Here is a 17,449-nt window from a genome sequence, read left to right as displayed (position 1 = left end):
TCTTAAAAAAAAAAAAAAACACCCTGTGCTGGAAAGCTAAAACTGAGTGTAAGAGAAAAACTCACAGCTTGAAATTATTACAAAGAAGATGGGCCGAAAGTCAGTCTCTCAAGAAACTAGAAAAAGAATAGCAAATCTAAAATGTGGAAGAAAGAATGAATAAAAACAAGGGCAGAGGTCCACGAAATAGGAAACAAATTCACAATAGAGAAAAGTCAAAAAGCTCCTTCTTTGAAGACCTCAATAAAATTGATCAAGAAAAAGGAAAAAGACTATCCCCAAATCAATAATATAGCATATGTTAACTAACTTGAATTTAAATCAAACCAAGAAATTTAATTTAAAAAAGGAGAAAGAAAGAAATATGTATAACCAATAATAGAAAAGGAAAAAGGGACATAACTATACACTGCGTAGCCACCCATGTCACACGCTCTTGCAAAGATTGAAAAAGAAGGGATGACCCCCCAATCAGATTTGAGGCCAACGAAACATTATACCAAAACCCATCAAGGACATCACAGAAAGGAAAATGGTAGGCTAGTCTTTCTTTTGAAGGCAGATGCAAAAATCCTAGATAAAACATAAGTGAAATTCAACAACATATAAAAATAATAATACATTAGGTCAAATTTGGGTTTATTACAATGTAAGACTGATTTAACACTTAAAAGTCTATGTAATTTACCACATTAACATCAAGAATATAAGAACCATATGATCTAGATAGATCCAGAAAAATAAAACATTTTATGAGATTTAATGCATTAAAAAAAAAAAAAACAACCGAAACTCTTGAAAACATGGGGTAAAATGGTCCATCTTCAATCTAATACAAAACGTAAACAAAAACTTTAAGTAAACTTCCTAATGATGGACTATTGAAGCTGTCCTCATAGATCAGGAATGAGTCAATGATGCCACACAATTCGCCATTATATTGTAGGTCCTATGTATGTGTGATAAGGCCAGGGGGAAAAAAGGCAGAAGAATTATAAAGAAAGAAATAAAACTCATTATTTGCCGAAGACATGATTGTGTACCTGGACAAGCCAAAGAGATTTACATAAAGTATTTACATTAGTAAATTTAGAGAGGTTACTGAATATAAAACCAAAACACCCCAAAAATCAATTGTATTTCTCAGTGCAGTAATTAACAAGGGAGAACATGAAATTTCAAAAAATGCCTCCTTTACAATAGTATGAAAATCAAATACCTAGAAATAGATACATTAAAATATGTGCAAGACCTTTAGACGAAAGCTTCAAAGCATCCTTGGGAGAACTAAGTGCTCCGTGCGTGGAGGGCACGTCATCTCCAGGGACTGCAAAACCAGCATTGTAAGGGCGCCAGTTTTCTCAGATTGATCTGTGGGTTGAACCCAATCCTAAGCAAAATTCCAGCGTCGTGAAGCTTGGCAAGCTGATTCCAAAAATGGAAATGCAAAATGCTAAAATAGCCAAGAGGATCTTGAATTAGAACAAAGTTGGCTTCCTTCTGCTCAGACACTTCCTTCAACTTCTAACCTAAGCACATCAGCTTTTTGTAGGCACAATTTATAAAGAGTACATGCTTGTACTTTGTTTTAAGGAACTTTCTGAAAATTTTCTTTCTTACTCTGGGGTATTACATCATTTATATTTTTTTATTCTGGTTGCTATACTTTTCCCTACTTCTCTTATGTTGGTCTTTGTTCCACTTCTTTGTTGTTTCTTCATTTTCATTTTTTAAATTAAATTTAATTTCATTTTTTCACTAGTGTGGAGAGGTGCTTTACAATATTTTCTGGTCTTTGAAAGTTACATATCCTGGTTTTTAATTCTAACAATGATTGTATTGATCATTCTTAACACAGGTTCACGAGCTAGCCTTTTCTGATTCTCAGGGTGAAGGTTTGAATGTCATTTTTTTTTGTAAAAGATTTTATTTATTTATTTGAGAAAGAGAGAGCACAAGCAGGGGAGGAGCCGAGGGAAGGGGTGAAATAGAACCCCCAACCCGCTACTGAGCGTGGAGCCCCCAACAGCTCGGCTCTATCCCAGGACCCCGAGACCATGACCTAAGCCAAAGTCAGATGCTTAAACCCACTGAGCCACGCAAGCGTCCCTACATGTTACGTTTTGATTTGTCATCTATTGCCGCATCTCCCCAAGCGTCCGAGGACACACACGTGCACGCGCCCTCCCCCCCCCCCCCCCCGTGCTTGCCGTACTATCTTCTAACCACTTTTCCACCTTTTAAGTATAATCTGGCATCTTATATCCACTGTTTTTTACACTCGAACTCCTCCCTTTTATGAATAAATGCATTATTGATGTTCTAAGAGTCCTGCACTCCTCCCAGCCACATGGAGTCTCTTTTCAGGCCCCCACTTTTGCCTCATGTCTTCGCTTAAAGGAGCACATCTTCACCCAACGCACTCCAGTGTTTTGAGCCACCAAAACGTGAGTTTTTATTATACTCGGACAAGGTGTTGTGGGGGTTGTTTTGGCCACTTCCCTTGGTTAAAAGTTCAAGTGGGATAAAGTAAAAATGACATGAAATAATAGGAAGAAAATGTCTGAAAGCATTACATTTTTTTAAAAAGAGAAACATTTTGGAAGAAAAATAATTGGAGGAAACTTGTCCTTCTAGGTATCACACAACAACGTGAGAGTACAGTACTCCAACAGACATAGTAGACTGAACGGCATAGCACATCCCAACAATGCAGTATCCCGTGAATCTCGTGTCTAGTAAATTAATAAGCAAAGTAGTGAACAGCAAAAGAGACCCAGGCAGATGTAGAGTCCAGTGAATGAAAAGATGTGGTATTTCAAACGTCTGAGGAAAAGACGATGTACTGGCTTTTCCTAGGGGAAAAGAAAAGATAATGTGACTTTGAAGCAGAGGGTTCCCAGATTTCATAAACATCGATGCAGGCAGCTCTGTGTTTGGTCCCTGAGAGGTGGGCGCGTTAGAGTCACAGCTGACACTTAGTCGCACCTGTTGTAGTGTAGGTGCGTGTGCAAGACTGCATGTGTGTCTGTGGTGGTGTGAATGTGTGTGTGAGGGAATGCATGGTGTGTGTGTGGAATGAGTGTGTATGAGTGAATGTGTGAGTGAATGTGGTATGTGTGTGTGAATGTGGTGTGTCAGTGTGACTGAGTGAATATGTGTAGTGTTAGTGTGTGTGAGTGAACGTGTGGAGGTGTGTGTGAGCGAATGTGTGGTGTATATGAGTGAATGTGAGTGATTATGTGTAGTGTGAGGGTGAATTTGTGTGAGAGTGAATGTGGTGTGTGTGTGTCAGTGAGTGTGAGTGAATGTGTAGGAGTAAATGTGTGTGTGTGAGTGAATGTGGTGGTGAGTGTGACTGAATGTGTGTGAGTGAATGAGTTGTGTGTGTGTGGTGTGAGTGTAAGTGAATGTGTCAGTGAATATGTAGTGTGAGGGTGAATTTGTGTGAGAATGTGGTGTGTGCCAGTGAGTGTGAGTGAACGTGTGAGAGTGAATGTTGTGTGTGTGTACATGTGAATGAATGTGTTTGTGAGGGAGCGTGAGTGAACGTGGTGCGCGTGTATGTGTTGGGGATGCGGGTGTCTGCAGGGGAGGAAGCGGGGCCCTTTGAGGTGGTGGTGCTCTAGGAAGCGGGAACAGAAGCGGCGAGGGGAAAACCAGACGCTGTGGGGCCCAGGCCCGGCGGGTGGTGGTCGGCCCCGGCCTACACATGCAGCTTCCTTGGTCACCTCTAGCTCCACGATGAACGTCCCAATTTCACAGGTAAGAAAAGTGAGGTTCAGGGTTTAAATAACCTTCCCAAGATCCCGATCTTGGGCAGTCTGAGCCCAAAGCCTACTCCTTGCCCCGTGTCGTGTGGCCCCCGCGTGGGCTGTGTGCGCCCCTGCACCCGCGGGCCCCGCCACCCTGCCCCAGGCGTGGCCCTTGCTCGCCGTGTGCGGCTCAGCTGTGTGAGTGGGGGGACGCACACCCCAGGGGACGCGGCTTAAAAGTGAACGTCCTGCGGTCATCCCTTACCCCCACTTCAGTCGTTAGCCCGGGCTGTCTGTTCTCCGGTCACGTGTAACAGCGATTCTCTTGAACTTGGATTTTCTGATCCCGTCTGGCTGAATGCCTTGTGGGGTCTGCCGGGCAGCTTTCTCGGGTCACAGACCAGCCTCAAGCCCATGTGTCAGAGGGCCTCGCCGGACACTGGAGACAGCTCTGCCTTTCAGAACGGCTGTATGCGAACAGCACGGAATAACGTCCAGCTTATAATCCGAGACTCGGGGCGGGGGGAGAAACTGTCTACTGTCCTAGAAGAAGTCTGGCCATCTGTTGGTATACGATGTTGGTTGACCTTGCCCCTTCTCTTAATACGCTCCAGGGCTTGACCAGGGCAGCTGGGGACAGGAGAGCCCAGGAAGGAGGTTTGCGTGTGGTCCTGGCCCTTTATTCAAACATCTTAGTGTCCCTTCAGGATTCTAGCACAAAACTACTGTCGGGCACCCGAGCCTTCATACCAGCTTTCTTCCCTCCGTCAGGACGCAGGAGTGATACACCTCTGGGCTGACCGCTTGAGAGAAAACTACCAGAAAGACAGAGTGAGGCCCTTACAAATCGGAAATTTAATTTGGTGGAAATAGTTGGGCCAAGTAGTTGAATGTACTTGACAGGCTGATCTGGCCTTGGGAGTAAAGGGGGCAGGGACATAAGAGGCTGACCCTGAGGACAGAAAGGAATTCCTATCAAAACTCCTTGACCAAGAATACAGTCAGGTCTCCAGCCTAGCTCTGCCAACTAGCTACCAGGAAGGTAAAGACGACTTCCAGGTTAAAACAATACTGGAGTGCCCCGTATTTCTATCAAGCCCAACCCCTTCCTGGGTCCTACAGGTCTGGCCTGGGTCGCTCGCCAGCCTGTCCAGCCCCTCTGACCCCACTCTACCCAACTGCAGCCACTTTGGCCTCCGGGCCAGGCTCGGAGCCCCAGCCAATTCCTTTGTCTGGAAGGCCCTCTACCCCCCGCCATGGCTGACTCCTCACCTGTCCTGCTTTCACCTTAATATCAGCTTCTTGGAGTGATGGTGGTGGATATCCACCCCCCCACACCCATTTCCCCACCATCTAAAGAAGTGCTGGGGGATGAATGGTGTCCCCCAAAATCCTACATCGAACCCTAATCTTAGAGCCTCGAAATGTGACTATATTTGGAAGTAGGACCTTGAAAGAGGGGATTCAGTTAAAATAAGGCCATTGGAGTGGGGCCTAGTCCAACAGCACTGGTGTCCTTATAGGAGATTAGGACACACAAAGACACACATGGCATGTCGCCATAGAGAATAGACCATGTGGGGCCACAGTGCAGGGGGCCCTTGTGCACACCACGGACAGAGGTCTCAGGAGGAACTGAACCTGCCCACACCTTGATCTTGGACTTCCAGTCTCCGGATCTGGGAGACATGAATGAGGAGAACAAAGACAAGAAAAATGTAACCAACACTGAACCATCTTCTGTGTGGTCCACAGATGCACATCTGAGATGTATGGAACATGCTTTGCCAAAGGGTCTCATGACTAATGTTTTACTAGATAATGAAGGGTAACCTTATCTTGACAATAGTTAGGTCCTTCTAAGGTCCCAGAAACCTCACTTTCAACAGACACAAATTCCTTAGAGACTTTGCTATCCCTGACGCTTACTAACATAACAAAGGCAACTTTTTGCACAGAAAATGTCTTGAGAATTCTTTCTTGACCATTCACTCACTGACCCCCACATCATAATTTGGCTCCCAGAGTGGGGCCTACCTTTTTGTCTGGACTCCGAGTCATAGTACAGGTGCAAACTTGGTGAGTGACTCCCAGAGTGACTCCCTCTTCTTCACTCTCATGCCGGGGCTCTTCCAGGAGTGCGGTCTCAGTGGAACCCGTTCACGTGGATTGCTTAGGCTGTAGTCCTCTAGCCATTCTACGGGGAGGAGAAAGTCTGGGTTTTGGCTAGAAGCTAGTACCATGGCCAGAATGGTAATGAGACCCAGAAACTTGATGCCCTCTCTTCCTTCCTGTTCTTATACAAAGTTGTCTACCTCGGGGACGGGACAGGCACTTAAGTCATCATGACGGCTGCCAATCTTGACTTCCATGTGAGGTTTCCTCCTCATTGGTCTAATGTGATCCTCTTCACATCCCTGGTCTAGTTGCTTCTGGCCATGGGACCTCCGCTTGGAGCCGGCCAAAACCAATACGCAATTGAATTAAAACCCAACCGGGGACCTGTTTCCAAGGGAAGTTGGCTGTGAAAGACGCCATGTGTTGGAATGTTGCTTGGACCATGATGGACTTCTATCCTCACTGCTTTCCGTCAATGTTCTCTGCTAACTACTTACAGCATTGTGTAATTTCCCCTTGTAAAACTTTTCTAGTGTTTTCCATGGGTTGAAAACAGCAGGTTCTTCTTGGCACGGCACATTAGTTAGGTCCATTCACTGGCACCCATTTGTAGCCCAGGACACAATGGGGGAAATGGAGGAATGCCAGCATCCCTCCTCTAGTGCAAAACTGCATTCGTAGCAATTTTGTTGGAGGGATGCCTCCAGTTGCTTTGACTCTAGAAACCTCGAACACATCCTGCATGGGACTCCACCATTTCTTGGTAATGGACCTTTCTCTACTTTTCTAGGAACACGGGTTCTTCTTTAGTCCCCAAGGATTTTCTCTTGGTATGCCTTTTAACCCTCTAGAGTCAATTCAGACGGCAAGAGTTAAGAAAGACAAGCCTGTTCATCATCGCCTTCTCCTTTTCCTCCCCCCCCTTCTGCTCCTCACCAGCACCACTTTTTCTCCTCCTCTTCCTCCTCCTCCTCCCCTTCCCACTCCTCCTCCTTCTCTTTCCTCTTCTTCTTCCTCTTCCCCTTCTTCCTCTTCTTCTTCCTGAGGAAAAATGGCCCATTAATGGGACATTAAACTTGAATATGATGCACCAGTTAGATCTCTCCTGCAGGAAACAGGGCAAATGGACAGAGGTACACTATATCCAAGCCTTCATGGTCCTAAAACTGGGATCCCAACCTCAGGGGCTCTTGCAGAATGTGTTTGGCCACTAGCCAGGCTAATAAGCCCCCTCCTGATGTATTGGATGATGAACACCCATTCCTCCTAATAAACCTCGGCTACTGGAGGAGCCACAAGCCTCCCACTAAAGGAGACATTGATGCTATCACTAGCCCTCTTCCTTACAAGCCTCAAGACCCCTCTGCTCCAGGTCCAGCTGGACACACCAGGAACAGAATTCCCCATCTCCTGGCAGTTCCCCCTAAATCAGCGTTGCATCCCTTAGGGAGGCTGCTAATGGAGAAATGGGCATTATCGGAGTCCATGTCCTGTCCTCCATGGCACACTTGGCTCAGATAAAATAACTATTAGGTCAATGTTCTGGGAACCTTTTTCAGTTTTTCAAGGGTTTTGAACAAGTAGTCACTGTGTTTGATTTGACCTGACAAGATATACATAAATATATCTTGTGTATATACACATACACACATATATATGCATATAGGGATGATGTTATATATATGATATATGATAAACACACATATGTGACGTGTGTCTGTCTATCTATCATATTGAATCTTTGTTGAGGAAAAACTGGCCACAAGAGATGGAGAATGTTATCTAAGGGGCACTGCTGTCCCAGTGACTGAGCCACACTGGAAATGTCAGGAAAACGGAGGGAGAGAGAGAGATGCGATCCTATGACCCCTTCCCTGTTAGAAGAAATGAAAAAGGATTCTCCAAATCTGTAAATTTGAACAAAATCTGGAAAGTCCGCCAAATTGCTGCTGACAATCTGGCTGTTGCAGGCTTCACAGAAGCTCTCTGTAACTATACACACCAGGACCCGAAGACACCGGCGGGAATAGCTACTTTAAACACAGTCTATGTGAGCTGGTGACGCCTGACATCTGCGGAGATGCAGTTTTTCTGGTCTTTCCATCCTGTTCCACTCCACTCCTTGGGCGAGATTTCATATATAAACCAGGGAGCTGTTCTGCTCTTATAAGGAAGAGTATGGCTTGTCCTCTTGAACACTTAGAGACCAGACCCTTACCCTGACGTCCCTTCTAATATCCGGAAGGTAGTAAACCCACAGGTCTGGGATTGCCCTGTCCCAGGATGGACTCTTAAAGCCCAACCCGTGAAAGTGGCCTTAAAAGACCCAGCCGCTATGCCTCATAGGAGACAGTTTCCCTTAAAGCCAGAGGCAGAATGAAAGCTGGGTTACACCACTTCTTGACACGTTTCTCAAACCTGGTACTTTAAGGCCTTGTCAATCTCCTTGCAACGCTTCAGTTTTACCAGTCAAGAAGCCAAGGGGGGACTCTCGAATGGCCTAAGATCGAAGAGCTCTAGTCCCTTTTCATCCCATGGCACCGAGTCCGTATACTCTTCTCTCCCAGGTCCCTGGGGATCCCCATTGGTTTACAGTACTTGATTTATTTGTTTAATTTGAATTCAATTAGCCAACATATAGTCATCATTAGTTTTGATGGAGTGTTCAGTGATTCATCTGTTGCATGTAACACTGCTTGACTTAAAAGATGCCTGCCTCTGCATCCCGCTAAGTGAGGAGTCACAGCCTCTACTCGCTTTTGAATGGGCCTCACCTTTAAGCCCACAGGCAGCTCAATTAACCTGAACGGTCTTGCCCAGGGATTTAGACTGTCCTCACTTGGGGCTGCCCTCAGTAAAGACTTCCGAGAGGGATCCTTGCCTCATGGGGCTATAATTCAAAATGTAGAGGATATTTTATTTTACTTTATTTTATATTTTATTTATTTATTTTTAAAGATTTATTTATTTGACAGAGAGAGAGAGAGAGAGACAGGGAGAGAGGGAACACAAGCACGGGGAGTGGGAGAGGGAGAAGCAAGCTTCCCTTCGAGCAGGGAGCCTGATGCGGGGCTCGATCCCAGGACTCTGGAATCATGACCCAAGCTGAAGGCAGAGGCTTAAGGACTGAGCCCCCCAGGTGTCCCATGTGGTTGACATTTTAATCCATAGTCCCACAAAGGAAATGTCGGATAGTAATTCCATAACCTCACTTAATTTCTTGGCAGACAGAGGGCATCACGCCTCCCCTAAAAAGGTACAAATATCTACACAGAAAGTACAATATTTGGGATATGAACTAAGGCCAGGCCACCTACTGTTAGAAAAAAGCTTGTGTTAGATCTTGGGTCCCCAACTACAAAGAACTCCACACTTTCCCAAGCATGGCAGGCTTCTGCCACCTGTGGATTCCTGGATTTGGGTTCTTAGCCAAGTGATAAGATGATTCAGTTAAAGGTCCCAGTGAAGAGACTTTGCTCTGGACTAAAGTCCAGCAGACAGCCTTCAAAGCGTCCCATCAAAGCTTTTATCAGCCCCAGCTTTGGCTCTACTGAACTTAGGAAAAGCTTTTGCTTTATGTGTAGCAGAAAAAAAGGGTCACGTTTTGGGAGTTCAGACCCAAAAAATGAGGACATGAAATGGGTCTGGTGGGCTATTTTTCACTTGACAACGTAGTTCACGTGTGGCTGGCTTGTCTTCGAGGGGTGGCTGGCCCCGCCCGCCTGGGAGAGGACGCCCCAGAACTTCCACGGGACAGTACCAGCCTATGATGACTACACATCAGGTCCAAAGTGCTTTAGAAACTAAATGCCACTGACAGATGATGAGGGGAAACTTACTAAATACCAGGCCTGGCTTTTAGACACACCGGAAGACTTCCTCGAGACCTGACAGACCTGAAACCCAGTTGCCCTGAGGTCCAGCCCTGACCATTGTTCTTCTGTAAAACATAACTGCTCAGACGTTGTTGATCCCATGTATTCTAGCAGATCAGTCTTGGAAGATTCTCCTACGGGTGATGCACATGACAAAGGGTTTATGGAGGGCAGCAATTTCATGGTGAAGGGTGTGCCACGGTCTGTCTAACCCAGACTATTGAGGTCACAGCCCTCCCAGCACATATGTCCACCCAGAAAGTGCAGCTAATCGCACTTCTTTGTGCTTTACAGTTGGCAAAAGACCTCAGGGTTACTATCTATACTGACTCTAAATATGCTTTCCTAGTCTTACATGCACAGGGCAATTTGGAAAGAGAGAGGCTTATTAACAAGCCATAACTTTCCCATTAAATATGGGCCTGAACTAACAGCCCTTCTACAGACTGTACCCAAACCTAAGACAGAGGCTGTAATTCACCTCAGGGGACGTCAGAGGACCTGTCGAGGGACTCTAGAGGCAATCACTTGCAGACTGTGCAAGTCCCGAGTCCTACACCAGTCCAGACACCAGTAACAGATATAGCCCCAGTCTACTCGGACCAAGAAATCTGGGTAGCCCCAGAATGGGGATTTTCAAAAAAAATGCACAAGACTGGTTTAAAAACGATAGAGGAAAAGTCTTTATACCCAAAGGCAACCAATGGAAACCAATGCATGGTATACATCAGGCTACTCGTTTGGGTGAAAAGGCCGTGCAGCAGATGATTAAGAATACCTCTGATGGGATTCCCGTAACCACTAGGAACCCTGTGTCGTTTGCACATAAGTAAATCCCAGAGGGCTCAACCCTGCCCCTTAAAACCAGTCCAAAGTCGGGGGACATATCTTGGGGAGGACTGGCAACTAGATTTTACAAATGCCATCTTGTAAAGGATATAAATACTCACTGGTCTATGCAGACACCTTTTCTGGATGGATAGAAGCGATCCCTTGTGAAACAGAAAAGGCCACTGAAGTGACAGAATGTTTATTAAGGGAAAGCAACCCTAGATCTGAACTGCCTTGGTCTGTACAAAGGGACAATGGACCATCCTTTATTGCACAAATAACTGAGCAAATTAGCCCAGGACTTAAAATTTAACTGCTGTTTGCATTCGGCCCGGCATCCGACATGTTCTGGGAGGGTGAAAGAGGACACCCACACCTGAAAATGACATCTTGCCAAAGTCAGCATTTCCACTCAAGAAAATTGGGTTACTCATTTACTAGTAGGACTTCCCAGAACGAGAATTGCCCCAGAGCAACCAGCAGGGGGAAGGCCCTTTGAATTACTGTCTGGATGCCTGTTCTCACCGTAGATCTGTCCAGAGATGGGGCCTACAGCACTCTGTTGAATTACTCACTCGAGGGTGGGTTAACCCATGAATCTCGACACCAATACTCAGACCATATCCTCCCTAAACCTGATCTGACAGTAACTAACATGCACCTCAGACAGACCCGAGAGATGGGATTTACTTAGAGAATAGGAATTCTAGGAGAGGGGGACTTGACTCCAAAACGGAAGGGTCCCTACTAGCCGGATCATTTATCATCGCCATACAATGAGAAAGCCATTCCTCGTGGATTCTTTTACCAAGAATTCAACCTGTATCTTCCTCACAGGACCCCACGGTGCCAACTTCCATGCTTTCTTACTCCCGTGAACCTGTGGAAGACCTCAGACTTCTCTTCAAATGACACCGAACATTGTACCTCTCTTTCTCATTCTCTTTTCCCCAATTTGTACTGATAATTCCTTCTTAACACGGGCCCAGCGTTTTGCTGAACATCAAAATCAAACAGCTTGCCGGATACATAGGATTCTGCCTTTTGGGCACATCTGGTCTGCCTTGGTGGGTCTCCCCATCACGGGCTTTCCTTCTATACCCGTGTCTCAGTTACAACCTGTGACACAAGTATGACGATATTTCCTGATAGATCTATCACAAAACAAAATGTTGCCCTCTGGCCTGTGATCAGGACCACTTGGAATCTCCTCGGCCATCATCCACAAATAAATACGTACCAGAGAATGTCTAAATGACAAACTCCAACTTATCGGTATATGCAGGATGGAATATATCAGATCTGGAACAAATATATATGGCTCACCCCCACAACTGGGCGGCTGAGTCTGAAAACGATTCTCTGCTGGGAACAGAGAAACCATAATGATGATACCTGGGCGAAGGGCCCAGGGCAGTTAAGATGGCCGCCATCCGAAATACGTTCACTGATCATTGTTCTTCAGGCCACTGATTGGTTTGCTACTGATTAGACAAGCAGGCCCAGAATTAGGCAGCAGGCTCCTAATGGGACCCAGTGGGTACATGGCTGTAACCTAAGGCCATGGCTTCCCCTAGGCTGGCTAGGTCATTGCACTCTGGGTTTTATTTGGATGAACCAATGCACTTTGAAAACCATTACTAACCCAGCCAACCTTCCGAATTCAAAAGAACTGCGGACACACTTCACGTTTCACTGGTGTGGACACCTACCTTTGTTCCCTCTTTATGACTGGGGGATGTCACTTGGTACATGGAAGCCCTTGATAAGTACACGATCAAAGTCCTAAATGACTCCCAGGCAGCACTGTGGGTTAGATACTGAAGTAACACAGATGCCTGAAGCAATCCTACAAAATAGAGTAGATTCAATGTTCTGACAGCAGCCCGAGGAGGCGGGCGCCCCAGGATCAGAATGGGATGCTGTGAATATATCTCAGATCGTCACAAAAATGTAACAGGATTGCTAGAAGATATGAATACTCCTACCAGCGCTTCAAACCATCCCTCCCACTGCTTTAATAATTAAACTTCTGGACTGGAGGGAGATTTTGGTCATCAAAGGATCTTATTTGGGCTTCTTTTTCATTCATTTTAATCACGTTTTGCTGTTTTTTCTGAAGTCTCTCTACTGGTGGAGACACCTTCACGCAGACAGAGGATCCTTTCTACTCAAGGAGGTTTGTGCATGTTGTCTACCTTGGATTCAGCTGCCTCTGCCTTTCAAAATTCCTACATATACATTCCCAACTGACCAGTGCTGACCGGTAGAAGAGATGTCCCTCCCCTCCTTATTCAGCAAGGTGAAGTGGGAGAAGACAAGACCTTCCACCCTGAGCAACCTGAAAGGTTTAAGGGTCAAAAATGTTCTGGGATGGGGGGGGTGGGGCGCCTGGGTGGCTCAGTTGATAAGGGACTGCCTTTGGCTCAGGTCATGATCCCAGAATCCTGTGATCGAGCGCCATATTGGGCTCACCGGGAGGCCTGCTTCTCCCTCTCCTACTCTCCCTACTTGTAGTATCTGTCTTGCTGTCTCTCTCTCTCTTTCTCTCTGTGTCAAATAAATAAATAAATAAAATTTTTAAAAAATATGTTTGGGGGGAAATGAGGAGAAGAATAAAGAGGCAAGAGAAATATAACAACAACAACAAAAATCATCTTAACATGTGGCCCACTGATACACATTTGAGACATACAGAAGGTGGCATTGCCAAAGGGCCTCATGACCAGAGTTTTACTGGATAATGAAGGGTAAACTATTTTTTTAAATTTTTTAAAAAGATTTTATTTATTTATTTGACAGGGAGAGAGATCACAAGTAGGCAGAAAGGCAGGCAGAGAGAAAGGGGGTAGCAGGTTCCTTGCTGAGCAGAGAGCCCAATGCAGGGCTCCAACCCAGGACCCTGAGTTCATGACCTGAGCCGAAGGCAGAGGCTTAACCCACTGAGCCACCCAGGCGCTCCAAGGTAAGCTATCTTGACAATAGCTAGCTCTCTAAGGTCTGACAAGCCTCACTTTTTTTTTTTCTGTTTAGAGAAAACATAATATTTTTTTAATTTAAAAAATTTTTAGTAAACATATAATGTATTATTAGCTCCGGGGTACAGGTCTGTGAATCGCCAGGTTTACACGCTTCACAGCACTCACCATAGCACGTACCCTCCCCAGTGTCCATAACCCCCCCCCCCCCTCCCCCCCCCCTTGACCCCTGGCAACCCTCAGTTTGTTTTGTGAGATTAAGAGTCTCTTATGTTTTGTCTCCCTCCCGATCCCATCTTGTTTCATTTATTCTTCTCCTACCCTCCAAACCCCCCATGTTGCATCTCCACTTCCTCATATCAGGGAGATCAAAGCCTCACTTTGAACAGACACAAATTCCTAGAGATGTCACTATCCCCGAGGCCCACTAACTACAAAGCGAGCATCAGCCACTCCTCTCAGCCCTAGGCTGCTCCTCCTGCCCATGGCTCCTGCCCCTATGCTGTAATAAAGTCACTTTTTTTTTTTTTTTCCACCAAAACCATCTCGAGCATTCTTTCTTGACGGCTCGCTCACCAGCCCCACTCCGTAAGTGCCCGTGAGCCCCATGTGCGCGCTGTCCTGGCGGCCAAGCGGACAGGAAGCCGGTGGCCCCGCTCTCCCTGCCACTGAGCCCCTGCGTTTCATTCACGTGTAAATTAGACTCCCAAGCACACATTTGGTTCTGGGCTCACTTCCCCTCCGAGAACCCCGCCAAACAGGGGCCACTGCTGTGAAGAAGGACCGTGAGGAGCCGTTAATTCTCCTCCCGCAGAAAGGCCTGAACGACACAGGTACGCTCAGATGTCCCCGTGGGTTTGTCAGTTCTCTGGTTCCTGAACTTGTCCGGGTTGATTTTTCAGAGGCCTCGGCTCAGTTAGGTGACCTCCGACCCTCTCGATGCTTGCAATGGATCGTCAGCCTTTTTGGAAACGTTCAAGGCCATTGCTGCTTGTTGGGTTTTGGTTCACTTCCGCCAGCTTGTTTAAGCTGCTGTATACACCGCATATAGATGAGCTTATGTTGTTTTGAAGAGATTTGTATGAAATTCCTAGAGATAACTTCTGATAAGCCTAATTCAGGCTCACAGGAATGGGAGAAGAATGGGCGACGGGGATACATAGGGAATTAGTGACTCTGAATGGACTCGGACCATTTATATGGTTCATGTTAGAGAGAAAGTCTTAAGTCTTTCATTTTGGACCTTTCATTTTGGACTCTTTCATTTGGACCCTTTCAAATCACCCTTTCATTTTGGACCTAACAAATGGGCTCAGGTTGTGTGTGTTTCGATCTTCTCAAAATTGCTCCAGGATTTAAGACCGCTGAGGGTCACCTCTTCCAAGAAGCCTTCCCTGACCTTCTCAAGATAGAGAAATGTCCCTCCTCCCTCCCCCTGCTTCTCGCTCCCAGGAAAGCCCCACAGCTGACCTATCCCCGCCGCAGTCATTCCCGCAGCCTCCCCCTTCTGACTGGGTTGTGGCTTCCTGGTCCTGCAGGGCCAGTGGGCACTTGATGAGTAGGAAGGTTGGAATAAATCCCCTGTGAAAGGCAGGGTAACACAGGTCTGGTTTTGAGGGCAGGGGCCTGCCATCCTGTTGGCCCATCTGGGATCTGACCCCACACACACGGCAGCAGGTGGGAGCCCAGGAAAGTCTGGGTGTTTGACGGCAGCCTGGGGGCTCTGGGGGGAACACCGGAGAGCAGGCTGGCACCTCCTACCCTCTCTTCTCCTCCTGTGCTTGCCTCCAACAGCCCGAGGCCTTGACCTGCCCCAGAATATTATCAATCCCTCTAGTGGATCCCTCTGGAGTAAAACTTAGTAATTTTTTGGTGGGTTTTTTTTTTTTTTTTTGTATACATGGTGATATTTTCAAGGGCAGAATTTTCTGAAAAGAGATCACTTGCAGTACAAGGTGGTTGGCTTTATGGGTTAACCTGGCTGGGCCATGGTACCCAGTGGTCTGGGGAAACACTAATACAGGTGTTCCTGTGAAGGTATTTTATCCATATCATGAATGTTTATCGTCAAATGACTTTAAGCCAAAGAGAGAACCTTGATAATGTGGGTGGGCCTAATCTGATCAGATGAAGGCCTTACTAGCAAGCATTAAGGTTTCCCAGAGAATAAGGAATTCTGCCTCAAGGTGGAAACATCAACTCCTGCCTGAAACTCTGGCCCACCTTCCTGCCCGTCTGCCCTATAGGTTTCAGACTTGCCAATTACTTAGAATATATCTTTTTATATCTATCTATTGATCCATCGATCCGTCTATTGGCCTATTTCTCTGGAAAACCCTGACTTATAATTACATATTTAAAATGTAATGCTGCCATCGAAACAAGGGTACTTGTGTAAGGACAGGTGCTGTTCTGCTAAAGAAGGCAAGTTGACCCAGGCTCCTGTTCACCGAAGAAGGCAGAACGAATTCAGGAAGCAGACCCTGAGCTGGGCTAAGAGCCAGCCTAGCCTGGCCTAGAGGCCCTGTCTTGGGGGCTTAAACACCGTCTCATTTAATCAGAGCAACAGCTCTTCGAGGGAACACTTCAATGGTTTGCATTTTGCAGGTAAGGAAACCAAGGCTTCGAGCAGTCAGGGACAGGAGGAATCACACAGCGGTGAGAGGTGGCCGGGAGTCCTTCAAGCTCGGGCAGGACACGCCCCCAGGGGAGTGCAGGGAATTGGGGGGGGGGGGGTCTTTTTTTTTTTTTTTTTTTAAAGATTTTATTTATTTATTTGACACTCAGATCACAAGTAGACAGAGAGGCAGGCAGAGAGAGAGGAGGAAGCAGGCTCCCCGCTGAGCAGAGAGCGCGATGCGGGACTCGATCCCAGGACCCTGAGATCATGACCTGAGCTGAAGGCAGAGGCTTAACCCACTGAGCCACCCAGGTGCCCTGGTTGATAACGTTTCTCCTTTTACTGTTTTAAAACAAATGAGCTATAATATCTCATCAGGTTAAAAATGTTCCCCATCACTTATCACTTTTATTGGAAATTCCAGTTTCTAAAACCAACACAGTAAATTTAACAAGGGATATAAATATTTAAAAGAAATTCTAAAGCAATTTCCTTGGGAAAGCACGGAATTACTTACTCCCTGAGAACCATAGCTGTTTAATTTACTGTGAGTATCCTGCATTCTAATTCACCTTATAATAAAATACGTCTTCCATGTCTTTTAAAATCCTTTTAGAAACGTAAAGTAAATTGTAGTTTTCCATTTAAGTGCAGGTATGAAATAATTCATAGTGAATTGATGCTTCAGACATATTATTAAATCCCAACGTGGTTTTTAATTTTCTCTGAGTGGTTATGGAGGGTCTGTGATGGCCAGTGAGTCATTGCATTCTTCGTTAATTTCATAGTCTGTCTACCATAGATCGGGGGTCTAAAGCTTTGGCCCTTGCCAGTTCCGGCCCTCTCTCTTTACAAATAAAGTTTTATTGGGACACATCCATGTCTACTTGGTCCATGCTGTTTCTGGCTGCTTTTGAGTGATCACATCAGAGTTGAGTCATCGTGACTGAGACCCTACGGCCCACAAAGCTGAAAATATTTACTATCTTGCTAGAAAAATCTTGCCAAACCCTCCTGTAGGTGGTCAGACAGAGTGTTCCCCTTCTCCCTCCATTTCATCTTCCTCTTTCATAATTATGCCAAACATCTCTTTGTATTTAACTTTCAGGGAATGCTCTCACTATTATCATGCATTACTCATCCCAAGATCGTCTTAGTATTATGCATAATATTTTAATATTTAATTATCACTTCTAAAACACAGTGTTTTTAGCTATATAAATATTGCTGAGATTTGACTAGAGAAAAAAGTTTATTTCGGGCTTCAGGTCT

General features: G+C 45.8%; 1 protein-coding gene across 4 annotated transcripts in view; it reads right to left on the bottom strand.

The window, feature by feature from the left end:
- Window positions 1-2,560: 2,560 nt before the first annotated feature.
- SRD5A1 (steroid 5 alpha-reductase 1) overlaps window positions 2,561-17,449 on the bottom strand; it is a 56,666-nt gene continuing 41,777 nt past the window's right edge. The window contains exons 10-12 of one of the 4 annotated variants that reach the window (XR_009407363.1): window positions 5,793-5,952; window positions 4,021-4,570; window positions 2,561-2,855 (exon numbers count right to left, since the gene is read on the bottom strand). The gene's annotated coding sequence lies outside the window, so the exon portion shown is untranslated. The remainder of the gene's footprint in view (window positions 2,856-4,020; window positions 4,571-5,792; window positions 5,953-17,449) is intronic. The other 3 variants (XR_009407364.1, XR_009407365.1, XR_009407366.1) reach the window with 3 other exon arrangements.

Source organism: Mustela nigripes, chromosome 12 (genome assembly GCF_022355385.1).
Source record: "Mustela nigripes isolate SB6536 chromosome 12, MUSNIG.SB6536, whole genome shotgun sequence".
Lineage (NCBI taxonomy): Eukaryota > Metazoa > Chordata > Mammalia > Carnivora > Mustelidae > Mustela > Mustela nigripes.
This window is presented reverse-complemented; position numbering and strand designations above follow the sequence as displayed.